A 17,165-nucleotide genomic window follows, 5' to 3' on the forward strand; every position below is an offset into this window, starting at 1 on the left:
ATAGGGAACAATATTGTAACTCAGTTCAATGTCCGGTGAATGATCTACAGCCGAATTCCGTAGCAACATTGTCCATGTGTCAGAAGGAGGGTTTGATAGAATCAATGGTCAGTTTGAGGTCCTTATACAAAACAGCCAAGGGGAAGTGTTTCATTAAGCCCATGTGGGGCTACAGTATCAAGTTTGTAGATCCATCTGGATTCCATCCTTAGTATGATTGGTCTCTGTTTCCAACCCTGTCCAGTGGGGGTTGGTGATCTATGGCCATACACCTGAAAGTTGGCAAAGAGTGTCCTTTAAGTAAAAAGTGTTACTGGTTGTAATACCTTTCCTTCCTTCAATGCTTTGCTGATATCGGACCTGTGATTTCCAATGCGTTCTTTTAAAGTGGTGCAGGTCTTGCCTACATAGTACAGACCACAGGTACAGGTTATGATATATACAACGAATGATGATGAACAGCTCAGTCTGTGTGCAATCCTGTATCTTTTTCCTGTGTGAGGATGAGGGAAATCAGGGCCGGTGAGGAGGCTTCTGCATGTCACGCAATCTGGGCATTTCTAACAACCCAAATTTTTCTGTGTAGTGAGCCAATTGGTTTCGGTGTTTGGAAGTCTGATAAAGTCTGTACGTACTAATAGGTCCCCAAGGTTTCTGTCTTTTCTGTATCCAAACATGGGTTTGAGCGTGCGGTGGAGGGACAATGATTCGTCAAAGTTTAGCATTAGCCAATGTTTATTGACACTTGTGGTCAAGTGTTAAGAGGCTTTGGAATATGTGTTTGAGAAAACCAGTGGGGCGTTTAATCCATCTTTAGGTTGTTTTGCCATCAGAAGGTCGGACTGTGTGTATTTTAATGCCGTTTCAAGCTGTTGGCATAACAGGTTCTCTGAGTAGCCTCTCTCTAGGAATCTCTCAAACATTTCTTTTAGTTGGTTTGTGGCTGAATCCCGTAAGCTATTGTTTCTTATCACCCAAAGGAACTGAGAATAAGCAATACCCCTAATTGTAGCCGGGGGGTCGTTGCTGCTTGCTTGCAAAATCGAGATGCGGTCAGTTGCTTTTCTGAACAGTCTTGTGCCGATGATGGATTCCTCCAGGCATATGTTCAAGTCGAGGAAATCTATGTTGTTACTATTGAAGCCATGGTCAGCTTGATTGGAGTATCTAGGCTGTTAAGATGTTGGTGGAAGGAGTGTAAAGCCTCTTCTGTTCTGGTCCAGATCAGGAAGAGATTGTCTATGTACCGAAAGTAGGTCAATATAGACTTCCCCTATAGTGGGTAGATGTGAGTGACTTCAAATTCCAGCATAAACAGGTTGGCATTTGATGGTGCCAATGGACTTCCCATAGCCGTCCCTAGCACCTGTAGGTAGAACAGCTTCTCAAACCGAAAAAAGTTCCTTGATAGGGTTAATTCTAATAGTTGGAGTGGGAATTCAATGGGGGGTGTCAATATATATTCTATGAAAGATCAGCAACATCGAGATATCTTAGGAAAAATCAAATCAGTATAAATACCCAAATAGGCAATTCAACAGGAAGTAACATTGAAGTGATATACTATAAAGTGACTATGATATAAAGTGATGTAAAGTGACCAATATATGGTAGCCATGTGCTATATCAAAGCGCATCAATCTTAAAATAACCCTACAATAAAGCAAGCACGGAATGCAATTAAGTGACTGTTGTAGATATGTCTGCTATACAAAGGGCATTTGCATAATTTTAAGATGAATCCCCCCCTCAACTCACCTTGAAGCCAAATCAATAACTCCCAAACAAAATAAATACATTTATGGGTATTACTATCACAATAAAAATCATTTTATGCAGACTTCTGTGTAAAAATACTTTTACTGCCTGCCTTACGTTTTTTAACAACAACAGTTTTCATCCAGAGCACAGCCAAAACATTCTGAGACAAACAGACCTATCTGCTTCCCAGCAAAGCTCTATATTAAGCACCCTTGCCAATGGTGTAGAACAGACAATAGAGGCAGAGGATGAAAAAAAGTCAGCATCAAGGCTGAGCCAGCTCATTCATGGACAAACTGCCAGCAAAAATTTAGAAGGGGTGGAAATGGCTCTGCATTCAGGAACAGCCAACCAAAATCACATGATTACTGCAAGTCAGCTTATGCACACCATAGGCTAGCCTATGTACAAAGAATGACTATAGAAGAATATCCTGATATGTGGAATACTCTAGGAGAGGTTGTAGCTATGCTGATTACAATGAATGGAAATATCTCCCTGCAGGGTGCAGGCACCCACCCCATCAAGAAAAGGAAAACAGGATTCTAATAGAAGAGACAATTTAAATGAACCTTGCTGGAGTGTAACAGAGAGTGTATAAAATGTCAAGCAGTCACAGAACAAAGCACGATCATCTGCAGCTACAGCATCATCTGTTAACATCTTATGAGGCAGCATTTAAGCTCATGATTTAACTTCTGCTTCTCCACAGATTCAAGTAAAGGCTGTCCTTTGGGTGAGTGAAAAAAATATGCATTACATTGTCTAGCTCAAATTCTAACATGCTGTGAAACTGAGGCAGCTCCATTGTTTTCTTGAATTAAAAACTATTGTAAAATCATAGTAAATAAGAAAAGAAGAGATTCAGTAGGTACAAAGAAAGCAGGGAAACAAATAGTTTAGCCAGTAGGACTCACAAACACATATGCTTGTGTGCTATCCTTTATGGATGCAAATATTACTAAATAAATTGTCAGAAGCTATGGAGGGAGGTAAATATGTGGATGCACATGAACTAAGAATGGAGGCAGTGCAGCAAAAAGGGGTGGGCATCTTAAACAATAAAAGGAAATGAAAACATGAATCTATATATAGTGGGTAGGATGATCTTTGTTTATGTCTGTATGTACTGCTCAACATAAACAGTGCCATAATATTATAAAATTATCCACGATTTATCATGACTGATCCTTCAGAAAAAATATGGCTGACAACAGTACACTGACTTGAACATTTGGTCGAGGTGGGTCTCAACGGCAATTCAGCAGCATCAATAAATAGCCCTGAAGATTGCTTTTCATTTAGAGTGAAAATGTATCTTTCACAATGACAAACAACTACACTCAGGCATGCAGATTTAAACACACACACAATTAGTGATTGTACAAAGGAAAAACTAACACATTTTAGATTGTAATCTCCCCTGGGACAGGGTCTGATGAGGTAAATGATGTTTAATCTCTGTAAAGCTCTGGGGAGATATGCCAGTGCTATATAAAGAATAATAATAATAAACTCAACAGAGATCTGTACTTTTTCCATGGGGACCTATGACATGTTCTATTTTCAGACTATAATAAATAGCCTGAAATAATGTTTAACCAATATACCCAATATACCCTCAGAAGGGTAGAAATGTAAACAGAGGGCAATGTATATTAAAAAATTAAATCACAGTTCACCAAAGATAAATTTTACATTTCTCTGTTATATACCTACAGTACAATATATACCTGTATAAGTGCATCGAGAGATGTGAGATTTTGCTCCGGCAAACTGTGCTGAGCTTTGTTTACACCCTTTGATAAGAATGCCCCATAGGGGCAGATTCATCAAAATGTGAGATTAGAGTTTACTGCAAAAATGCTGTCTATTTATTCCAATGGGATTTTTGGAAGCATATTTTTCAAATGGTGAACTCTAACTTTCACCCATTGATAAATACGCATCTAAAAATCCCATAGGAATGAATAGAAAATGGGTGAGTTTTTCTGTGATGAGCTCTAATCTCACATTTTGCTAAATCTGCCCCATAGTGTTTGCATTCAGACTGGTACCACTGCACTCAGCTGTAGACTAACAGGCTCCTATTTCCAAGGGTTTCTCTACTTGGTTCTTTGTCTAATGGGTTCAGTGTGTATATGTGTTCACATGATTGGTCATGCATTGTAATATACATGTACCCCAGGGTACAAAAAGCTCAGCTCTGTGATTGCCAGTGTTGTTAATTGAACCGGTGTTGTTATTTGAGTACCAAAGGAGACTGTTCTTGGTCCTTCCCCATGTTCTAAAAATCATCTTTTTGGAAGGACTTGCAAAGGTAGGTAATATATGAAGGAACTAAGGGGTCCGTTTACTAAAGTGCGGTAAAAATATGTGCAAAAAATATAGACAAATTTGACGCCAAATATGTTTTCGCCAGTTTACTAACCTGCGGTAATTATAAATTTGCGTATTTTCTTGCGCAAAAATATGTTTTCGCCAGTTATCGCATTCGCTGAAAATAACGCTATGTACACATAAAAATGCCTGGTTTACTAAACAGCGAAATGTGCAAAAGAAAATTTACGCAAGAATATTCGCAAAATTTTACCGCCACCTATGTAGTGCCGTAAAAGTATTTTTTCGCCAGAAAATTCTCAAGGGTCAGGAAATATTCCATAATACTGTTTTTTTTACCCATCATTCTTTGCTGACAGGAGAGAGATCTGTAGCTATCTGCTGCAACAGCAATTGGCTACATTAAACTGTGCATTTCTATGAAGCAAAGAGATTGACTGGTATGATCTCTTGTTCATATGATTCTATTGGCAGAAGGGTTTATATGATGCACACTTTTGATTGGTGTTACTCTGGTAATGTTGTTGGATGGAATAATCATCAGTCAATTAAGTTTATGAGTTTTGAAGATGCATTTCTTGCAATAAATGTCACAGTAAAAATTGCCATAATAACCGCCATAAAACAAGTCTATTTTATGGCATAAATATTAGCAAAAATGTAATTTGTCGCCAAAAAATTTGCAACTCGCTAAAAATTACTGCTAACGTAAGCTGGTTTATTAACGTAGTTACAGCAAGTGATCGCAATGACTTCTGAGCACATCGCTGTTTAGTAAACTTAGTTGCTGCGAATATTCTGGCCGAAAAATACTGTCAGCGATAACATGCGGAAACTTAGGGGCAGATTTATCAAGGGTCGAAGTGAATTTGAGGGAATTTTCGAAGTAAAAAAATTCAAAATTCAAAGTAATTTTTTGCTTCGACCATCGAATAGGATACTACGACTTCGAATTAACTTTGAATTCGATTTGAGGTAAAATAGTTTGAATATTCGAATATTCAATAATCAAAGTACTGTCTCTTTAACAAAACTTCGACTTCAATAGTTTGCCAAATCAAAGCTGCCGAAGTGCTATGTTAGCCTATTGGGACCTTCTAATGCATTTTTCTAAGTTTTTGTAGTCAAAGTAAAATTGTTCATTCGATCGCTGAAATCATTCGAATCGTTCAATTCAAATGATTTAATCATTCGAACGATTTTACTTTCAACTGCAAAACGGTCGAAGTTGAAGTATAGGTATTCGATGGTCGAATTTCAAAGTATATTTCACTTCGAAATTCGACCTTTGATAAATCTGCCCCTTAAAGTCAGATTTACCGCACTTTAGTAAACAGACCCCCAAGGCTACTTAAAACGTCCCCATTATGACACTGCTCAGTTGCAAAGTCTGTTATCCATAAATATCGTCAAATCTTTCTCTGTTAAGAAAACTCCTTCCATAATTCACTTTAAGAGGTTAGAAACCATCTTGCAAATGTAAGTAATGTAATGAGTAGCTCAGACGACAGTACCTAAAAGTCAAACATGGGAGTCCTTGTTGACGTTTGTGAGTAAAATCTTAAAAGAGAAGGAAAGGTTAAAACTAAGTAAGCCTTATCAGAAAGGTCCACTTAAATTTACCAGTTTATAGGAAAGAACTTTTGACATGAAGCATAACAAAAGTGGTGTAAAGGTGATACCTTTATTGGCTAACTGAGATGATAATCACAGCAAGCTTTCAGAACATTGCAGTTCCTTCTTCAAAGCTGATTACAATGAAGCTATGTTGGCACTGACATTTATACAGCATTTTGTTTACAAAAATATACCAGTAAACCCTTAAAGTAGTGCTGCTCTGTGTCCTCTGCCAAAAGAAACACTGCATTTCTTTCCTTCTATTGTGTACACATGGGCTTCTGTATCAGACTTAAGCCTTCAGCTTAAACCTCCTTGCCCCTGGCGTGAGCATGCTCAGTTTGCTCCTCTCCCCCCCTCCCTTCTCTGCGGTAATCTGAGCCCAGAGCTATAAGTGAGCAGGGAGAGACTCAGGCAGGAAGTGATGTCACAACAAGCTAATACTGCAACTGCTATCCTAAACAGAGAGCTTGTAGAGCTTTTTACTTGGGTATGGTAAAACATTCTACAGAAACAAAATAAATATAGCATTCCAGCTTGCACTATTGCAGCTAATCTATTGGCAATAAAATGCTTCCATAGCTTTCCTTCTCCTTTAAAATCAGGCTTTGGCCTCTCAAATTTCCAGCACTTATGGTTTTCCACAGAAATACCAATGGTCCCACTAAATATACCCAGAGGTGTCTTGAACCTGTGTTCAAGACATTCATTGATATCCACACCTAGAAATAAAGATTCCCATAAAAGGCATGTAATGTATTTAAACATATGTAATCAGTCACACATCTTATACTTTATTTTAAATGTCTTGCAGACCCAACTATTTTGTAGAATTAAAAACTTAAGATCAAATTAAACAAGATACGTGAAATATAAAATGTGGATATACTGTACATGCTCTCCTATACCTGCACATGGCACATTCATTTTCCATCTGCTGGTGACTGGTGTGTCCTTGGGGAACAAATCTTAAAATGAACTGGATATATATCTTCCATTTCCTAATCTTGTTGTGTGTTTCTCTTTCAACAGATTGGACAATGGAAGATGTTGTACCCAACTGTGATTTTATAGAGGGACCATGTAATTGCACCATTGATGGAGAATGTGGAATCCCAGGTGAAACTAATTCCTCTGGAAGCCAAACGTTCATAGATCCATGTAGCTTGTTAGAACAGCTTGAGGAACCATGCACTGCAGATGAGAAGTACAATTATCATGACACAGATACTTTGCACTTTGCATGCTTAGAGTCTTCAAAAGGTTTTATCTACCCTGATCAGGTGCGGAAGAAATCATACAAAGGAAGTATACATTATAACTGTAGTACATGTGGGAAAACATTTGCTCGCAGTTCTAACTTAGTGATGCATCAAATTATCCACACAGGGGAGAAACCCTATGCTTGTGGTATTTGTGAGAAAAGCTTCACTCACAGTTCTCATCTTGTCAGACACAAAAGGGTTCATACAGGAGCAAAGCCATATGTTTGCACAAAATGTGGGAAAAGCTTCAACCAGAGCTCCAATCTTATAACACACCAAAGAACCCATACAGGAGAGAAACCATTTTCCTGTACTGAATGTGGGAAAAGTTTTACTGACTACTCTGCTCTTGTTAGGCATGTGAGAATTCACACAGGTGAAAAACCATATTCCTGCAAGTCTTGTGGAAAGAGTTTTTCGGATCGTTCTAATTTGATTGTCCATCAAAGAACACACACTGGAGAAAGACCGTATGTGTGTATTGAATGTGGTAAGGGTTTTACTGACAGCTCATCACTTGCCAAACACAGAAGAACCCATGAGGCAAAAAAGCTCTATATATGTTCTGAGTGTGGAAAAAGCTTTATTGACTACAAGTCACTTGTTAAACATCAAAAATCTGAGAAGACAGCAAACCCCTCTACTTAATCTGTCCACTAATCATGGTAGTGCAATATGAAATACATAAAAGGAGACCCTCTCCTGCCTTACTTCTTATATTTTACAAAACTTTATGAATAAACCACATTTGCCTGGCTTTAATTACTATAAAAAAAGATTTATTTTGAAAATGCAAAAATGTACAATTCCTGAGATGCAAAAACAAGGTTTAAAATGAAAACATGGCTTATTTCATAAGCAGTGCATTTTTCTAGTAACAAATTCGAGTGCGTTTCTATTGTCCCTTTAAGAAATAATTCCAAATTAGTTTCTATCATGTTAGTTGAACAAAATATACTTTACTTACACTATATTTATTATTTAAATTTTGTTTCCTTCAGTCTTGGAATCACGCAATCACAGCCAGCAGGCAGGAGCCATTTTGTGGCAATGTTATTAAGACAAATTGTGAATAACCCAAAAATCTTGTGTATGTGGCAGAATTGGGGACCTAATGCCCATGCAGAGTGTTATAGAGTATAACAGTGCTTTATTAGCAGAGTCATGCAGGCATTACACAACAGTGACTTTCACTTTTAAGCTGTCCAGGAAGTATGCACAGTATGTCTGAACACAGTGACATCTACAGACCATTTATATAAATACCACGTATTCCCCCTATAATAGGAAAGCATTTGGGCAAATGTAATAAACAACAACAATGCATCTTAAAACAATAATATACATTATTCACATCACATATGGTATATAGGTTCACTTTCTTCAGGCCTATTGTAGTTGACATCAGGAGTAGGAAAATGTCCTTCATCAAATGGAGCTTCTCCAAAGTCATATCTAACAGGAGCAAGATGACTTGCATTCCATATGCGTCCATCAGACAGTTCATATGTGTATGGTCCTTGCTGGCGTCTCACTTCAAGTGGTATAGTAAATTTAGATTGTCATTTTTCAGTATTCCTGGTTTCTTAATTCTGACTAAAGATCCAGGTTGAAAGTGTACTTCTCTTGCACCACGTTTTCTGTCCGTATAAGCCTTGCATTTGGCTTGGTGACGTTTCACAATGTCAGCAGTAGATGATTTTCTAGGCACATTATTTTGTGGAAGTTTGATGTCTGCAACATGTAACTTAGTGCGCATCTGTCTGCCATGTAATAATTCAGCAGGAGATGATTGGGTTGTCGCATGGCGCGTTGCTCTGTAGTTATGTAGGAACTCTGTTGTAAATACAAGATTTCCCAGTAAGATTTACTGTCTGTAGTGCTTCTTTCAGACTTTTGTTGAATCGCTCGATTTCTCCATTTGCTTGTGGAATACATTGAAGATTTCCGATGCACAATATTCCTCTCTCTCAGAAAGAATTCAAACTCATAAGAGACAAACTGTGGTCCGTTGTCTGATATTAACTCCTTTGGATTACCTTCTCTGCTGAAGACTGTAGACAGAAACGTTATTACTGTAGCTGATGTTATATGAGAAACAAATGCAATTCCAGGCCATTTACTGTAATAGTCTATCAAGGTTATAGCAAATCTACAGTCTATAGGAGCATCTGTAAAAGGACCGACAATATTAATAGCAAGTTTTTCCCATGCTGAATCAGGTAATGGTATTAGTTTTGCATCTGATCTCAACTTAACTTTGTGTACAAAGTTCTTTGCACAACCCAGTGAAGTGTTGCTTTGTGGTGAAATTTTAGACACTGGCTGTGTGGCAGGCACTGGCGCTGTAGTAATGAGACCATCAACTCCAAGTATAGCAGTACCCTTATTCACAATGTAAAAGTCCGATTTTGCAGGATTTGATTCAAATTGTACAGTCACTGGCAAGCAACCAAGCACAGGGATTGGATCCTTTAAGTAACTGACCAGTTTCAGGGCAGGTGCAACAAGCGGATCTTTTGCAAATTATTTAAAGAAAATATCCTTTGGTAGTATAGAAACAGCTGAACCTGTATCAAGCATCAGGTTAATGGAGTGTCCCTTGTCAGCAGAAGCAGTACAGATACTGACAGTGCATATAAACTTGTCTGGAATAAATGTACCAGCTTTATCCACACTTAATACTGTGACATTTGTAGTAGTGACTTCATGAACATCTTTAGCAGAACTACGGCAGATCTTAGCGAGATGTCCTACCTTTTTGCATTTGCGGCACTGTAAAGCTTTTGCAGGACATGTAACATAATTTGCAGTGTGTTGTGTTGAACACAGCGAAAGCAGTATTTTATATTTGTATTTGCTGCACGGATTTGCAGTGTAGGTGAATCCCTTTCCTTAGCACTGTATTTGGCCTGTGACTGTGCATTATTAGGCCACAGTGCTGAATTCACAATCTGTACATTCCCAGCAGTTCCCTGAGAGTTTTAGCCTCTGCTACTGCTGTTTCATTTGGCTAGCAACTGTAATAGCCTTTGCAAGGGTTAAATCCTGCTCTAGGAACAGTCTCTCTCTGATGAGAGGTGAGTTTGTTTTTTTCACTATTTGGTCTCTTAGCATTGCATCTGTTAGAGTCCCAAACTCACAGGTAACAACCAGCTCTCTCAAAGCTGCTACAAATTGTTCTGTGGATTCACCATTACGTTGTCCATGTTGGCAGAATTTATATCTTTCAGCAACCACATTTACTCTTGGCACGAAAAAGTTCTTTATAGCAGTTTCATAAGTATCATCAGGTAATGGTAATGTATAGAATATACACTGTCCCTCTGCTCCCAGGCAGTGAATAAGTAAAGTACGCTTTCTAGCAGCAGAAATCTCCCCTTGGTCAGCAGCAATAATGTAATTTTCAAACATACGAATCCAAGCAGTCAAAGGTATGGTAGACTCACCAGGGTTTGGAAGAAAAGGTGCAGGCTGCTGCAGAGGTAGAAGAGCCATCCTTGTCACCATTTGTTATGTATTGAGTAGCCGAGGATGAGTAGAGTATAACAGTCATGCAGGCATTACACAACAGTAACTTTCACTTTTAAGCTGTCCAGGAAGTATGCACAGTATGTCTGAACACAGTGACATCTACAGGCCATTTGTATAAACACCACACCTGACTAAACTGACTTCTGTGATCCCGACCCCTTCCTGGAAAACTGACTATTCTGATCTCTGTATTCCGACCCTTGCCTGTCCTGACCATTCTTGATTGATCTCCCGGCTTTGACCCCTGCTTGTTTGACTCCACTTGTTTTCTGCCTGCACCGACCCGGCCTGATTTTGACTACACTTTTTGTCTGAGACCTTCTGCCCAAAAGACTTTTGCATACAATCGTGCCCCTCTGCTCGTCCAGAACCCTTAGCTTGGCTCCTCTCTCTATAAGACCTGGCGGCATCCGATTAGCCCAGGGCTCCTTACAAGGTGAAAGATGGCTGAAAGGCGGAAACGCTGAAGGTCACGCTGCACCTCCCACCACTGAAGCGCTCCTCACCACCCTTCTGCAGCACTTGGAGGTACAAGAGCAAAAGCAAGACTATCTGGCTCAAGGTCTGCATAACCTGTCTCGCAGATTTGACAGTTCACAACGGATGCCGAATCCTGCAGTTAAACCTCCTGTTGCCACCTTAGAGGGTCCTTCTGCAGCGATAGGTAATGGCAGTAAAACCTACAAACCTAAAATTTCCTTCCCCGATAAATTTAGTGGGGATAGGACAAAATGTTATGTCTTCCAAGAGGCATGTAAATTATACCATAGCTTTTTTCCTCACTCCTTTGCTACAGGAGAGGAAAAAGTGAGGTTTGTAATGACCTTATTACAAGGCATCTCACAAATTTGGGCGCTAAGGTTACCCCCCACTGACCCTGCCTGTTTCTCCCTTGAAACATTCTTTAATTGTATGGCAATGCTTTAGGATGACCCGGATTGTGCTTCTTCCACTGATACGGTGATTCATAAGTTAACACCAAGGGAAAAGGGCAGTAGAGGAGTATTGCACCGAGTTCCACCGGTGGTCTGTAGAAACTGGTTGGAACGACATGGCCCTTCGTAGCCAATTTCGGTTAGGGCTTTCTGAAGCTGTAAAAGACAGCCTTGTTAATTACCCTCTATCTGCTACTCTGGATGATCTAATGTGTCTTGCCATCCAGGTTGATAGAAGACAAAGGGAGAGAAGGGCTGAAAAGGGCACTTCCTTTCCTACTGGGTATACTTATGTTAAGCTATCTAAACCCTCAGTGCCTCTGCCTCAGGAGGAACCCATGCAATTGGGTATCACTCGTCTAACTTCTGAGGAAAAGGCCTGCAGGCGGTCTCAGGTTCTATGTATTTACTTTTGGGAAAAGGGTAATGTTCTCAATCAGTGTCCTAAGAGGCCGGGAAACTTCAAAGCCTAAATGGAGAAGGGGAGCTCCATTTGGGTCGAGAAGTTTCCTCTCCGCAATTTTCCTCTAGGATCATGGTACCTGTTATTTGCTGCCTTCGCAGTAAGGTACAACATTCCTCTAACACCCCTTATTCCTCCCATGAGAATCTTGGCCATTGACAAAAGTCCTTTGGGGTCAGGTTTGGTAACCATAAGATCTGTAGCATTGACCACGTGCATTAACAACTTGCATTCTGAGGAGTTATCCTTCCATATTATCGAGGGTTCTTCATCTTCTCCTCTAATTTTAGGGTTACCATGGTTACAGGTACACAACCCCCATTTTGACTGGGTAACTGGGAAAATTCTTCAGTGGGGTCTAAAGTGTAAAGGGTCATGTCTAAATGTTCCTCAAATGGTGGCAGTCACATCCTTAGAGGGTTTACAATGATTTTTCTGATGTATTCTCTAAAAAGGCCGCTGAAACATTACCGCCACATAGGCGTATTGACTGCCCAATTGACCTCATTCCTGGATCTACTCCCCCCAGAGGGAGAACTTATACTCTTTCATTGCCCGAAGCCCAGGCAATGAAAGATTATATCAAAGAAAATCTCGAATGAGGATTCATTAGGCCCTCTAATTCCCCTTCAGGTGCTGGGTTATTTTTCATGGGCAAGAAGGATGGAGGTCTTCGTCCATGTATTGACTATAGAGGTCTCAATAAAATTACTATCGAGAACCGCTATCCCCTTCCACTGATTTCTGAGTTATTTGATCAGGTTAGAAATGCTTCCATATATTCTAAACTGGATCTTAGAGGTGCATATAACCTCATTCGTATCAGGGTAGGGGATGAGTGGAGAACAGCCTTTAACACCAGGGATGGCCACTACGAATATTTAGTTATGCCATTTGGTCTTTGCAATGCCACAGTGATCAAGGAATTTGTCAATGACATCTTCCGGGACCTGCTTGGGTTATTCGTACTGGTATATCTTGACAATATTTTAATTTTCTCTTCTAACCTGGGCGACCATCAGAAACATGTCCGGGAGGTTTTACTCAGGCTAAGAAGGAATAATTTATTTGTGAAACTTGAGAAATGCACTTTTGAGGTTTATTCTGTCCAATTTTTGGGATTTAATATTTCTGTTAAGGGTCTAGAAATGGATCCTGGGAAAGTCAAGGCCGTATTGGACTAGGCTCAGCCTCTTTCCTTATGCGCAACCCAAAGGTTCTTAGGTTTTGCTAATTACTATTGTCAATTTATCAAAACATTTTCTTTGGTAGTGTCTACAATTACGGATCTGACCAGGAAGGGTGCTGATCCAAGTATGTGGCCTCCCGAAGCTATTCAAGCCTTTGAATTCCTTAAGAAGGAGTTTGTATCTGCCCTCATTCTCCGTCACCCTGATACTACTCTTCACTTCATTGTAGAGGTTGATGCTTCTGAAGTTAGGGCAGGGGTAGTCCTTTCTCAAAGGCATCCGATAACCAACAAGGTGCATCCATGTGCATTCTTCTCTAAAAAATTCTCTTCTGCTGAGGCCAATTATGACATTGGTAATAGAGAATCAAATGGGCCTTTGAGGAATGGCAACACCTATTGGAGGGGGCTAAACATATCATAACAGTCTATACTGACCACAAAAACTTGCTTTACATTGAGTCTGCAAAACGGTTGAACCATAGGCAGGCTAGATGGGGTTTATTTTTTACTCAATTTAATTTTTCCCTTACATACAAGCCCGGATATAAAAATACTAAGGCAGATGCACTCTGCTTCTTGGTTGGGATTGATTTATCATTTTCTACTGCTTATCATCCCCAAACCAATGGTCAGACTGAGAGGGTTAATCAGTCCCTTGAACAATTCTTAAGATGTTATGTTTCTGATAACCAATCTTCATGGGCTGAGCTATTACCTTTTGCAGAATTTGCTTACAATAATGCAACTCATGCTTGCACTGGCCAATCTCTGTTTTTTATTGTTTATGGTTTACATCCAAAAGCTTTTTCCTTTTCTGGTTCGTTATCCTCTGTACCATCTGTTAATTCCTCTGTTAAACAGTTTTCCAAAATCTAGTCTGGGGTACATGAGTCCCTTTCTGCAGCTACGGCTGCTCAAAAGAAAGCGGCTGATAGGTCTCACAGGGAGGCACCTAATTATCAGGTAGGAGACTCTGTATGGTTGGCCACAAGGAATATTAAACTTAAAGTTCCTTCACTCAAATTGGGTTCCAGATTTATTGGACCATATCCTGTTGTGGAAATTATTAATCCTTCCTCTGTCTGTCTCAAACTACCTAATAATTTTAAAGTATCTAACTCTTTTCATGTGTCTCTTTTGAAACCAGCCTCTCAGGTCTGTCAACAATCTTTTCCTCCCCCAGTGTGGTGGAGGGTCAGCCTGAATTTGTAGTCCAAGAACTCCTTGACCCTTGTGCGGGGTAAGTTGCAATATCTAGTTCAATGGAAGGGTTATGGCTCTGAGGAGAATTCTTGGGTTCCTGTTTGTGACATTAGGGCTGATCGTCTCAGGAGACAATTCCATCTTAAGTTTCCTGAGAGACCTGGGGGTACGGTGGCCCCTCCTTGAAGGGGGGGGGTAATGTAATAACTTACCCTGGTGGTCTAGTGGTGCGGCGGGGACATCCGCCATGCCGCTCCTCTTCTTCTTTGTGCCGGTAAACTAAGGGTGCGCAGCGCGCTCATCTTCTTTAATTATAGGCACATTTGCGCAGTGACGGCAGTGCGCAATGGCGCGAAATTCAAAAGTATTTAAAGAGACATTTTGTATTTTTTGATTGCCTGTTCCTGATATCTGATACCTATTTTTGATCCTTGCCTGCCTGACTAAGCTGACTTCTGTGATCCCGACCCCTGCCTGTAAACTAACTAATCTGATCTCTGTATTCCGACCTGTGCCTATCCTGACCATCCTTGATTGATCTCCCGGCTTTGACCCCTGCTTGTTTGACTCCACTTGTTTTCTGCCTGCACCGACAGACTTTTGCATACAATCATGCCCCTCTGCTTGTCCGGAACCCTTAGCTTCGCTCCTCTCTTTATAAGACCTGGCGGCATCCGATTAGCCGAGGGCTCCTCCCAAGGTGAAAGGCGGCTGTTAAAGGTGGAAGCAAGAGCCGAGACCAGGGAGCCTAGCATTGGTTCTGGATTTTGGGTGCCGATCGTTACAAATCCAAAACATCTTACTTTTATTGGTAGGGAGCATGTGGGCAATGCTTAATTGAATTGCTGGTAATTTGATAATTTTATAAAGGGAACTGGTTTGAATCAATGAATGAGAAACAAAAATTCCTAAAGGTTTCAATAAGATTACTGAATTATGTTCTTTCTTTAAATAGTATTTTGGAGCAATAGTTTAATGTAATTGCTGGTTGCTTAGAGTTTGAATGTAATGCAGAAGATGTAGTACAGATATGGATCTGTTATCCAAAATGCTCTGGATAAGAGATCTTTCTGTTATTTGGCTCTCCATATCTTTCAAAAAATGAAATAGTATACAAATCCAATAGGATTGTTTTGCCACAAAAAAAAAGAATTAGATACATCTTAGTTGGGATCAAGTACAAAGTACAGGTATTGTTCCTGTTATCCAGAATGCTCGGGACCTGGGGTTTTTGGAAAATGGATCCTTTTGTAATTTGGATCTTCATACCTTAAGTCTACCAGAAAATCATTTAAACATTAAATAAACAAACTAGGCTGGTTTTGCTTCCAATAAGGATTAATTTTATATTAGTTTGGATCAAGTACAAGCTACTGTTTTATTATAACAAAGTCAAAGGAAATCATTTTTAAAAATTTGGATTATGTGGGTAAAATGGAGCCACGTTTTCTGATAATGGAACCCATACCTGTACTGTTTTATTATTACAGAGAAAAAGGATATCATTTTTAAAAATGATCTGATTGAATGAAAACTATACATATATATATATATATTATATAAAAAATATTCTGCATAAAACAGCTCATATGCTCAACTGCTTCATGTAAATAAACCATTTTCACAATAATATACTTTTTAGTAGTATGTGCCATTAGGTGAGCCTAAATAGAAAATTGTCATTTTAAGTACTAAGGGCTGCCCCTTGGGGTCCTGTGATTCACAGTGCACACAAACAAAACATATATCTTAGGTCACATGAGCCAATTACTGGACAAAGTTCTGTCTTTTGCTTACCTACTTCTTCCTGTTACAATTAGAGCTGCAGTATTTCTGGTGATCTCTGAGGGAGCACAGAGAATATCATAAAATAGAGGCTCAAGGGAAATCATATAAATGGGCAATATTTACTTACATATATATTCCACTTTGGTAAAATTCTTTAATAGGCCAATTAATATTATATAATCTGTTGATTAAGTATTCATTTTGGGGGTAAAGATTTTAAAATGGAGTCTATGGAGATGGCCTTCCTGTAATTTGGAGCTTTCTGGATAATGGCTAACAGATCCTACACATGTAATTCTAATTGGGACGTGTAAGGATTTAGATAAGTTTGCTTACTGGTCTTTCCTGTAAGTGCAATACTGGAAATAAAACATTTTCTGTTTTGCTGCATATAAACTCAAAGCAGTGCACAAAGTTGGGTGATCTTGAATTCTATATAAAACTTTTATGAAACACAGCAATCTTGCCTTACTGATTTATTCACACAGATCGTGCTGCCAACAAATGGCTACATTTCATGGCACCTATTGCACAGACAGGTACAATGTTTTGGATGCGTTGCTTGAAGTATGTCTCAATTACAGTGAGATTCTGGTCTTAGTCATGGTCTGGTATTCCTTAACGTCCCTTTCATTTTCACCACAGAACACTCACTGTGCAGGTATTAAGGTTCAGGGCACATTCTCAGATTCGGAGAGATTAGTCACCCGGAGACAAATCTCCTCTTCTTTGGGGCGACTAATCTCCCTGAACTGCCTCCCGCCGGCTAGAATATAAATCGCCCGCGGGATGGAACTCGGAGGGCTTTGTTTTCTGAAGTCACCCGAAGTTTTCTTGTCAGGCAACTTCCGAAAACTAAGCGCATGCCATAACGCCGGCGGGAGGCACTGGACTTGGGGTAGGCGACAGAGGTGGTAAGTGCCTGGTGCCCCCCCCAGCTTTGCGCCCTAGGCACGTGCGTACTCTGCCTACCCCTAAGTCTGACCCTGTTTCCATCCTCAGGGTTTAATAAATTCCCGAAAAAAACAGGATTTTTTAAAAAATCCCATTTTATTAAAAAAAATTAC

At 39.7% G+C, this 17,165-nt stretch overlaps 1 protein-coding gene across 3 annotated transcripts in view; it reads left to right on the top strand.

The window, feature by feature from the left end:
- The first annotated feature begins 2,001 nt into the window (after positions 1 to 2,001).
- LOC108713124 (zinc finger protein 883) overlaps positions 2,002 to 17,165 on the top strand; it is a 35,502-nt gene continuing 20,338 nt past the window's right edge. The window contains exon 1 of one of the 3 annotated variants that reach the window (XM_041562269.1): positions 2,002 to 2,497. The gene's annotated coding sequence lies outside the window, so the exon portion shown is untranslated. Of the gene's footprint in view, positions 2,498 to 6,769; positions 6,838 to 6,952; positions 7,002 to 17,165 lie in introns of those variants that run through there. The other 2 variants (XM_041562272.1, XM_041562274.1) reach the window with 2 other exon arrangements.

This window comes from Xenopus laevis, chromosome 1L (assembly GCF_017654675.1).
Source record: "Xenopus laevis strain J_2021 chromosome 1L, Xenopus_laevis_v10.1, whole genome shotgun sequence".
Taxonomy (NCBI): Eukaryota; Metazoa; Chordata; class Amphibia; order Anura; family Pipidae; genus Xenopus; species Xenopus laevis.